Source organism: Mustela nivalis (assembly GCF_964662115.1).
Source record: "Mustela nivalis genome assembly, chromosome: 16".
Lineage (NCBI taxonomy): Eukaryota > Metazoa > Chordata > Mammalia > Carnivora > Mustelidae > Mustela > Mustela nivalis.
The window spans coordinates 67,133,931-67,141,069 of NC_139035.1; the positions used below are offsets into that span (position 1 = coordinate 67,133,931).

The following is a 7,139-nucleotide window of genomic DNA, read 5'->3' on the forward strand; positions in this document are numbered from 1 at the left end:
TTGGCTAGCCCCCTGAGACCTGTCAGGGGGGGAAGGGCACTGCTATAAGAGGGCGGAGAGCAGACTCCTGCAGAAGGGGCTTTCTAAGGTCTAGACCAGACGCACATAAAACAGAGACAAGCCTGCGCTGGAGTCTTTCACACCTCTGAAGGGGCGAGCAGGGTTCCGGCTGGGAGCTTTGAACCTGGGCCTGTGTCCTCTCCCGGCCCCGGAACTGAGCACCCCGGACCCCTCCCTGCTCTCCCGTCCCCCCCCCCCCCGGACCTCAGCTTCCTCACTGGTAACAGGAGCAGTTGACAACGCTCCTTCCAGGCTGGCCTCTCTGGGCCTGGGGGAGGACTGTAAAGCAGGGACCAGGGGCCCAGGGAGCCGGAGCCCTGGGTCCCAGGCTGGGCTGCCTCAGACTGGCTGTGCGACCCTGGGCAGCCTGCTTGCTCTCTCTGATTCACAGAGGTAAGATAATGGCTTTCCAGCCTACCTGGGAGCAGTTTGGCCCATTTCTAGACTTCATAGTGTTTCTAAGAAGAAGGAAGTGAGTGTGCTGGTGCCAGCCCCAAACTGGGCTTTCAGAGACCGAGTCTGATTCCCACTCGGGTCTGGGCTCGGGTGGCCAGTGAGCATTTCCGTCTGGGGAGGGGCCGCTTGGGCAGGGCTTGTGCTGAAAGCAGCAGTGGACTCCGAGCCAAGCTCCGTCACTGACCCCCACGGTGGTGCCTTCCCCCCTGCTGGCGGCCTCTTGGCCTTGGGGCCTCAGAGAGTGCCCGCTTGCCCAGGCTCTTCTGCCCCTGGATGGGGGCGCATGGGAGCGGGGGGAGGCGTGACTGGAAATCAAGGTGGCAGGGTCGGAGGCAGCTGAGCTGGTGGCGCAAGAGGAAGGAAGAGGTCAGGACTTCCCGCCTGGGAGTGTCCCTGGGTCTTCCCCCCACCTCCTTCCCCTCTAGGGGAACTGGGTGCCATTCCTGGAACAGAAGCGTAAGGACCACATTTCTGAACTACTCCAAGGAAGCACAGTGGAGGGAGGCTGCCAGCTCCCCCTGCCTTACTTCACCCCTACACAGGTGGGCTTCGGGGAGCCTCTCCTGGCCTTCAGTCAGAACTCCAGGAAGGAGCCAGGCTGTCCGGGTGACGCGGTGGGGATGTCGTCTCGGGCTGTGGTTGGAACTGTGCTGGACACCCAGTGCCCTGTGTCCTCTCTTCCAGGCCGAGAAGGAGGGAGAAGCTCTCTGCAGCCTAATCCCCATCTTTCCTGCTAATGTATGCACCATTCCATTTCCTCTGGCTTGCCTAGCCTCAGTTTCCCCACCTGTGGGAAGATGGGGGTGCCAGGGTCCCACATCTTTAGTTGCAGGAGGGACAAGTGGCTGATGGAGTTTATCCCAGGAGGGTCCCAGGGAAGTGAGATGAGGGAGGGGAGGGTGAGGAGACACAGGGCTGCTTCCCCCCCAGGCTCTGCCCCTCAAGACCCCCAGAGCTGCCCTACCCCCAGCCTGAGGCCGAGGACCCCCTGGAAGGACCCCCTATGTTATTCACTGAAGTTGGCACGGATACTTGGTGCCCAGAGTCCTAGGAAACTGGCATCCCACCTTCCCATGCCCTCCCCCGGGGACCACGGTCCCCCTGCCCCACCACTTTCAGCCTTACCCCCAGCCCAGCAGTGGAGACCCTAACCCCGGCGTCCAAGACTTCCAGCAGAGTCTGTATGGGGCAGGGGCGGAGCAGAGGCGGGCATGGCAGGGGGAGGGGGTGGGGGCCCTGCCAGCCCCCTCCGGTGCCCCAGTTCCCAGGCAGCTCTTAAAGGGACCAAGACAAATTAGCTAGGGACAGCGTCAGGGGCGGCAGTGGAGGAAAGTGGGTGGTGAGGAGAAGATTAGATTTGCAGGGGGGAGGGCAGGAGGGCCAGACTGGGGGCCTGGGGGCCTGACGTCCCCTCTCTTGCTCCTGAAGCCCTCAGACTCATCAGTTGAACCTTTCCCTCGTGCGGTGGGACCCCCATGTTGGCCACCGGCTTCGGATCCTGGCTCCCATTCCCCTTGGCCCCTGCCCACTTCCCCCCTCCCCCATAGTCGCGCCGCCTCTGTCTCCGGCCAGAGCCGCCAGCTGGCACTGACTGGTACCAAGCACGGAGAACCAGCTCAAGGATGGTGAGGGCCTGCAGCCTGGCCCCAGAGGGGGAGGGGAGGACAGTCCCCCCCCCAGGGTCACTGCAGGGGCCAGGGCCAGGGAGCACCTTCCCCTCCGATCCCTCTCCAGCCGTGCTCCTGGGCGGCAGGATAAGGGCCTAGTGGCGCTGGGGCTGCAGGGAGGCAGGGTCCGGCTCAGCCCCTCCCAGTGCCGGCCTGCAAGCTGGTGAGGGCGGGGGGCACGGAAAAGGCAGAGAGGCCCCGAGCGGGTTACTTGTGGCCACAGAGGGGCCCGGGCAGCTGAGGGCAACAGGCAGATGAGGGGAGGACAAAGATATGAAGGCGGAAAGACCTCAGCCAGGGAGCCCGCAGGAAGCGTGGGCTCTCCTCTCTCGGGCTCAAACCCGCGGGCTCCCCAGTGCCCACAGTGCCAACGTGAAGTCCCCGTGGAGTCCCTGCGGGTTCCTGAAGGCTGGACTCCAGACCTCCCGGACCCGGCGTTTCCTCGAGTTTCAGTTTCCACCTGCAGTGGGCCTTCCTCTCATTTCCACCAGATAGAGTGTCTCTCTCGGTTTTTTAATATTTTATTTATTTATTTGAGAGCGAGCACAAGGCGTGGGAGAGAAGCAGAGGGAGAGGGAGAAGCAGGCTCCCCGCTGAGCAGGGAACCCGATGCGGGGCTCGATCCCAGAACCCCGAGGTCACGACCCGAGTTGAAGGCAGAGGCTTACTGACTGAGCCCCCAGGTGCCCCCAGAACAACTTCTTAAGTAATCTCTATGCCCAACGCGGCGCCTGAACTCACAACCCGAGATCCACACGCTCCACGGGCTGAGTCGGCCGGGCGCCCCCGACAGAATTCTTGTCCTCCCCTGCCTGCCCCCAACGAACCTCTTCCTTCAGAAAGTCCCGGGTCCTCCGACAGTGCTGAGTCGCCACAGCATCTTCTGGGAGCCAGGAGCCCCGGACCCCACCAGCAGCTGGATGACTTCGGCCCAGCCTCTCTCCGCACTGGCTCCCGGGTGCTTTGCTTCAAGTGGGAAGGTGACCTCTGCCCCGCAGCCAGGAGCGGCAGGTCTCTGCGAATGTGCTCGCCCCGAGGGATTCCCCTCCCGCGCCTGCCCACGCTGGCAGAGTGCCCGCTGTGTGATTGGGCACCGCGCTGGGTGCTGGAGTCATCGCCTGAATGAGACAGACCCCAACACCTGTCCTTGGCGCATGCGTCCCGGGATGGAGGACAGAAGATGAACAAACACGCGAATGCAGTATGACCGCCGCCGTCGTGGGGACGAATAAAGGGGGGAGGCTGGGAAGTGTTAGGGCTCAGGAAGGAAACTTCTTCGGGGAAAGCTGTCCTTGACGGTGACGTTTGGACAGGGACTGGAGAGAGTGAAGGAACGAGCCCCAGAATATTCGATGGGAAAAGTGTTCCAGGTGAGAGGGGGGCCCCTGAAGTCGGGGAAGAACTTGGCAGCCACGGCTGCCGTGGAGGGGCCGGGAGTGAGGGGCCACGTGCCTGGGTGGTCAGGCTGCTGCGCGCGCCATTTGTGCAGGCCACTTCGCTCTTACACGGACGGCTTTAGGGAGGTTCTGGAGAGTTTTGAGCAGAGTGTGACCAAGCTGTTAAAGGCTCCCGGTGCTGGGGGCTCCTGGGTGGCTCAGTCGCTAGGCGTCTGCTTTGGGCTCGGGCCCTGATCTCGGGGTCCTGGGATCCAGCCCTGCATCGGGCTCTCTGCCTAGCTCTCACTGTCTGTCAAATAAATAAATAAATATCTTCAAAAAAGAATAAAAAGGCTCACTGTGCTGCTGTGTGGGGAACCAACCTCGGGAGCAAGGGCAGGAGGCCAACTAGGAAACTGACGTGTCATCGTGTAATCGTGTAATCGTCTAATCCGCACAGGAGGTGGCTGGGGGGGGACAGGCTGGCTTCCTCGCTTCCTCGTCTGTACTGAAGAGCTGCCACGATCTTCTGGGAGACTGAATGTGGGGTTTGAGAGGACAAGAGGAGTTAAGGGTAGACTCAAGGCTTCCGCCCGAGCCGCCGGACAGAAGGATGGTCACCCGCTAACGTGAGGAGGACGACGGGCAGAGCAGAACGGGGCGCATCGGTGCAGACATGCTAAACTCCAGAAGCATCGGGTCTGGGGTTCAGGGAAAGGAACGAGCTGAAGGTGCACACCTGGGAGTCAACAACGTGTGGCTGGTGCTTAAGGCCATGAGCCTGGAGGAAGCCTGTCCTGGCCGCGGTGTAGACAGAGAGGAGTGGGGACGTCAGAGGAGGGAGAGAAGAGGAAGACCCAGCAGTGGGGACTGACAGGGAGCAGAGCATTGTCGTCTGTGACAAGCAAGGCCAAGGGCAGCGAGGACTGAGTACAGACCACTGGGTCGGCCATGAGCAGGGCACACGGACCTCAGCAAGAGCCGTCTCTTCGGAATGGAGAAGGACACAGGTCAGCAGCTGAGCAGGAAGAGAGGAATTTGAAGAGACAGGAGAAGGTGTGACATAGTCCTCTGGAAAAGAGTGGTCGGGGCTAGGGACAGCAGCGGGGGGTGGTGATGGGGCGGTGGTCCCAGGGGTGTGTGCTCATGAATTTATTTATTTATTTTTAAAGATTTTGTTTATTTATTTGACAGACAGAAATCACAAGCAGGCAGAGAGGCAGGCAGAGAGAGAAGGGGAAACAGGTTCCCCGAGGAGAGCAGAGAGCCCGATGCGGGGCTCGATCCCAGGACCCCGAGATCATGACCTGAACCGAAGGCAGAGGCTTAACACACTGAGCCACCCAGCACCCTCTGCTCATTAATTTAAAGTCAGGCTAGTGGGGCACCTGGGTGAATCACTCAGTTAAGCATCTGACTTCCTTTTTTAAAAAACTTTATTAATGTATAATGTATCCTTAGCCCCAGGGGTACAGGTCTTTGAATCGCCAGGTTTACACACTTCACAGCACTCACCATAGCACGTACCCTCCCCAATGTCCATAACCCAACCATGCTCCTCTCCATACTCCCCCTCCCCCAGCAATTCTGTTTGTTTTGCAGCATTAAGAGTGTCTTACGGTTTGTCTCCCTCCCGATCCCATCTTATTTCATTTTTTCCTTCCTGACCCCTCAAACCCCCCACTCTGCCTCTCAATTTCCTCATATCAGGGAGATCATATGATAATTGTATTTCTCTGATTGACTTATTTCGCTCAGCATAAAACCCTCTAGTTCCATCCACATCACTGCAAATGGCAAGATTTCGTTTCTTTTGGTGGCTGCATAGTATTTCATTGTATACACACACCACATCTTCTTGATCCGTTCATCTGTTGATGGACATCTAGGTTCATTCCATAGTTTGGCTATTATGGACATTGCTGCTGTTAACATTCGGGTACACGTGCCCCTTCGGATCACTATGTTTGTATCTTTAAGGCACCTGACTTTTGCTCAGATCCTGATCTCAGGGTTTGGGATCCAGCCCCTGGGATCGCCACACTCAGCGGGGAGTCAGCTTGTCCCTATGCCCCCCCCCACCCCGCTCCTGTGCGCACGCTCTCTCTCTCTCTCTCTTTCAAATAAATAAATAAATCTTTGGGGTGCCTGGGTGGCTCAGTGGGTTAAGCCTCTGCCTTTGGCTCAGGTCATGATCTCAGGGTTCTGATATTGAGCCCCACATCGGGCTCTCTGCTTAGTGGGGAGCATGCTTCCTCCTCTCTCTCTGCCTGCCTCTCTGCCTGCTTGTGATCTCTGTCAAATAAATAAATAAAATGTAATAAATAAGTCTTTAAAAAATAAATGAGGGGTGCCTCAGTGGCTCAGTGGATTCAGCGACTGCCTTCCGCTCAGATCATGATCCCAGAGTTCCAAGATCAAGTCCCACATCAGACTCCCAGCTCCACAGGGAGTCTGCTTCTCCCTCTGACCTTCTCCCCTCTCATGCTCTTACTCTCTCTCTCTCAAATAAATAAAATCTTTAAAAAAAAAAAAAAAGTCAGACTAATCAGCAGGGGACTCACCGAAACTCCATCATAAGAAATTACCTGAAACACTCCAAGAAAAGGCATTCTCTGCCGCATTATTTATAACCACAGACATGAGAACAAGCCTAAATATCCAGAGACGATCGGTGAAATGAGGTGTTATATATACACTTAGCCATTTTTAAAGTACTTTTATATAATAAATATCCTTTATCAAATATTTGCAAAGCATATAGCTTCATAGCTAAAGAGAGAGCACTTTTTCCCCTAATCTTAAGAACCAATATGAAAATGATAATTTTCCCAATAAAAACAGCAAAATATGGAAACATGACTCATTCCAGAAGAATTGCAAAAAGCCATTATACGTGAATGAGAAAACACTCAACTTCTTTTCAAGGAGATGCAATTCCGAAGAACAATGAAGTGTAATTGTTTTCCTATCAAGTTGGTAAAGATTAAAACTGGTAGGAATTTCGGCGTGGGGAGGAGCTTGGGGAACAGTGAGCTCGGGGCAGGTGGGAACGGGAAGGGTCGGGCTTCTCTGGAGGATGCCGGGCCACGACACCAACAGCCCTGACCGCGCCCCCTGCCCCCGGGCCTCTGCTAGTCCCGACCGGACATTTATCCCGTGGAAGCGCCCAGCGACGTCAGCAAGGAGGTCGGCCCCGCGCGGGGCGAACAAGCGAACGTGCTGGAACCCCCGAGCCCTGGGGACGTGCGGCGGCGGGAGTGCGGTCGGGCCGGGCCGGGTCGGGCCGGGTCGGCGGTGCCGCCTGGGCGACCCGCGGAGGGATCCGTGTTGTCCCGGGTCGTGCTGACGACTGAGCCCGGCACGGGAAGGCGCTCGCGCGTGTTCACCGAGAATCGGGATGGAGACCCTCGGGAGAGCCTGACCGCGGCCGCGCGTGTCCGGGGACATCTAGAAGGAAACCCACCGGTGCCTGCCCTGGGGGGTGGAAAAGGGGTGACTTTTCCCTCTTTGTATTTACCCGCGTTCTCAGTGTTAACGGAGCGTTACAACGGGACACAAAACATTTTCTTAAAATGAA

At 57.5% G+C, this 7,139-nt stretch overlaps 1 protein-coding gene and 1 long non-coding RNA gene across 4 annotated transcripts in view; one reads left to right on the forward strand and one right to left on the reverse strand.

Annotated features, from left to right (window-relative positions):
- Positions 1 to 7,139, reverse strand: part of SEMA4A (semaphorin 4A) — a 78,523-nt gene that overhangs the window by 18,187 nt on the left and 53,197 nt on the right. The window contains exon 1 of one of the 3 annotated variants that reach the window (XM_082703391.1): positions 1,642 to 1,660. The exons of 1 other annotated variant lie outside the window; for it this stretch is intronic. The gene's annotated coding sequence lies outside the window, so the exon portion shown is untranslated. Of the gene's footprint in view, positions 1 to 478; positions 586 to 1,641; positions 1,661 to 7,139 lie in introns of those variants that run through there. One more of the 3 variants, XM_082703389.1, reaches the window with a different exon arrangement.
- LOC309850085 lies at positions 829 to 4,730 on the forward strand. Its single transcript, XR_014304075.1, has 3 exons — positions 829 to 1,058; positions 1,201 to 1,254; positions 1,945 to 4,730. It is a non-coding gene; the product is annotated as an uncharacterized lncRNA (long non-coding RNA).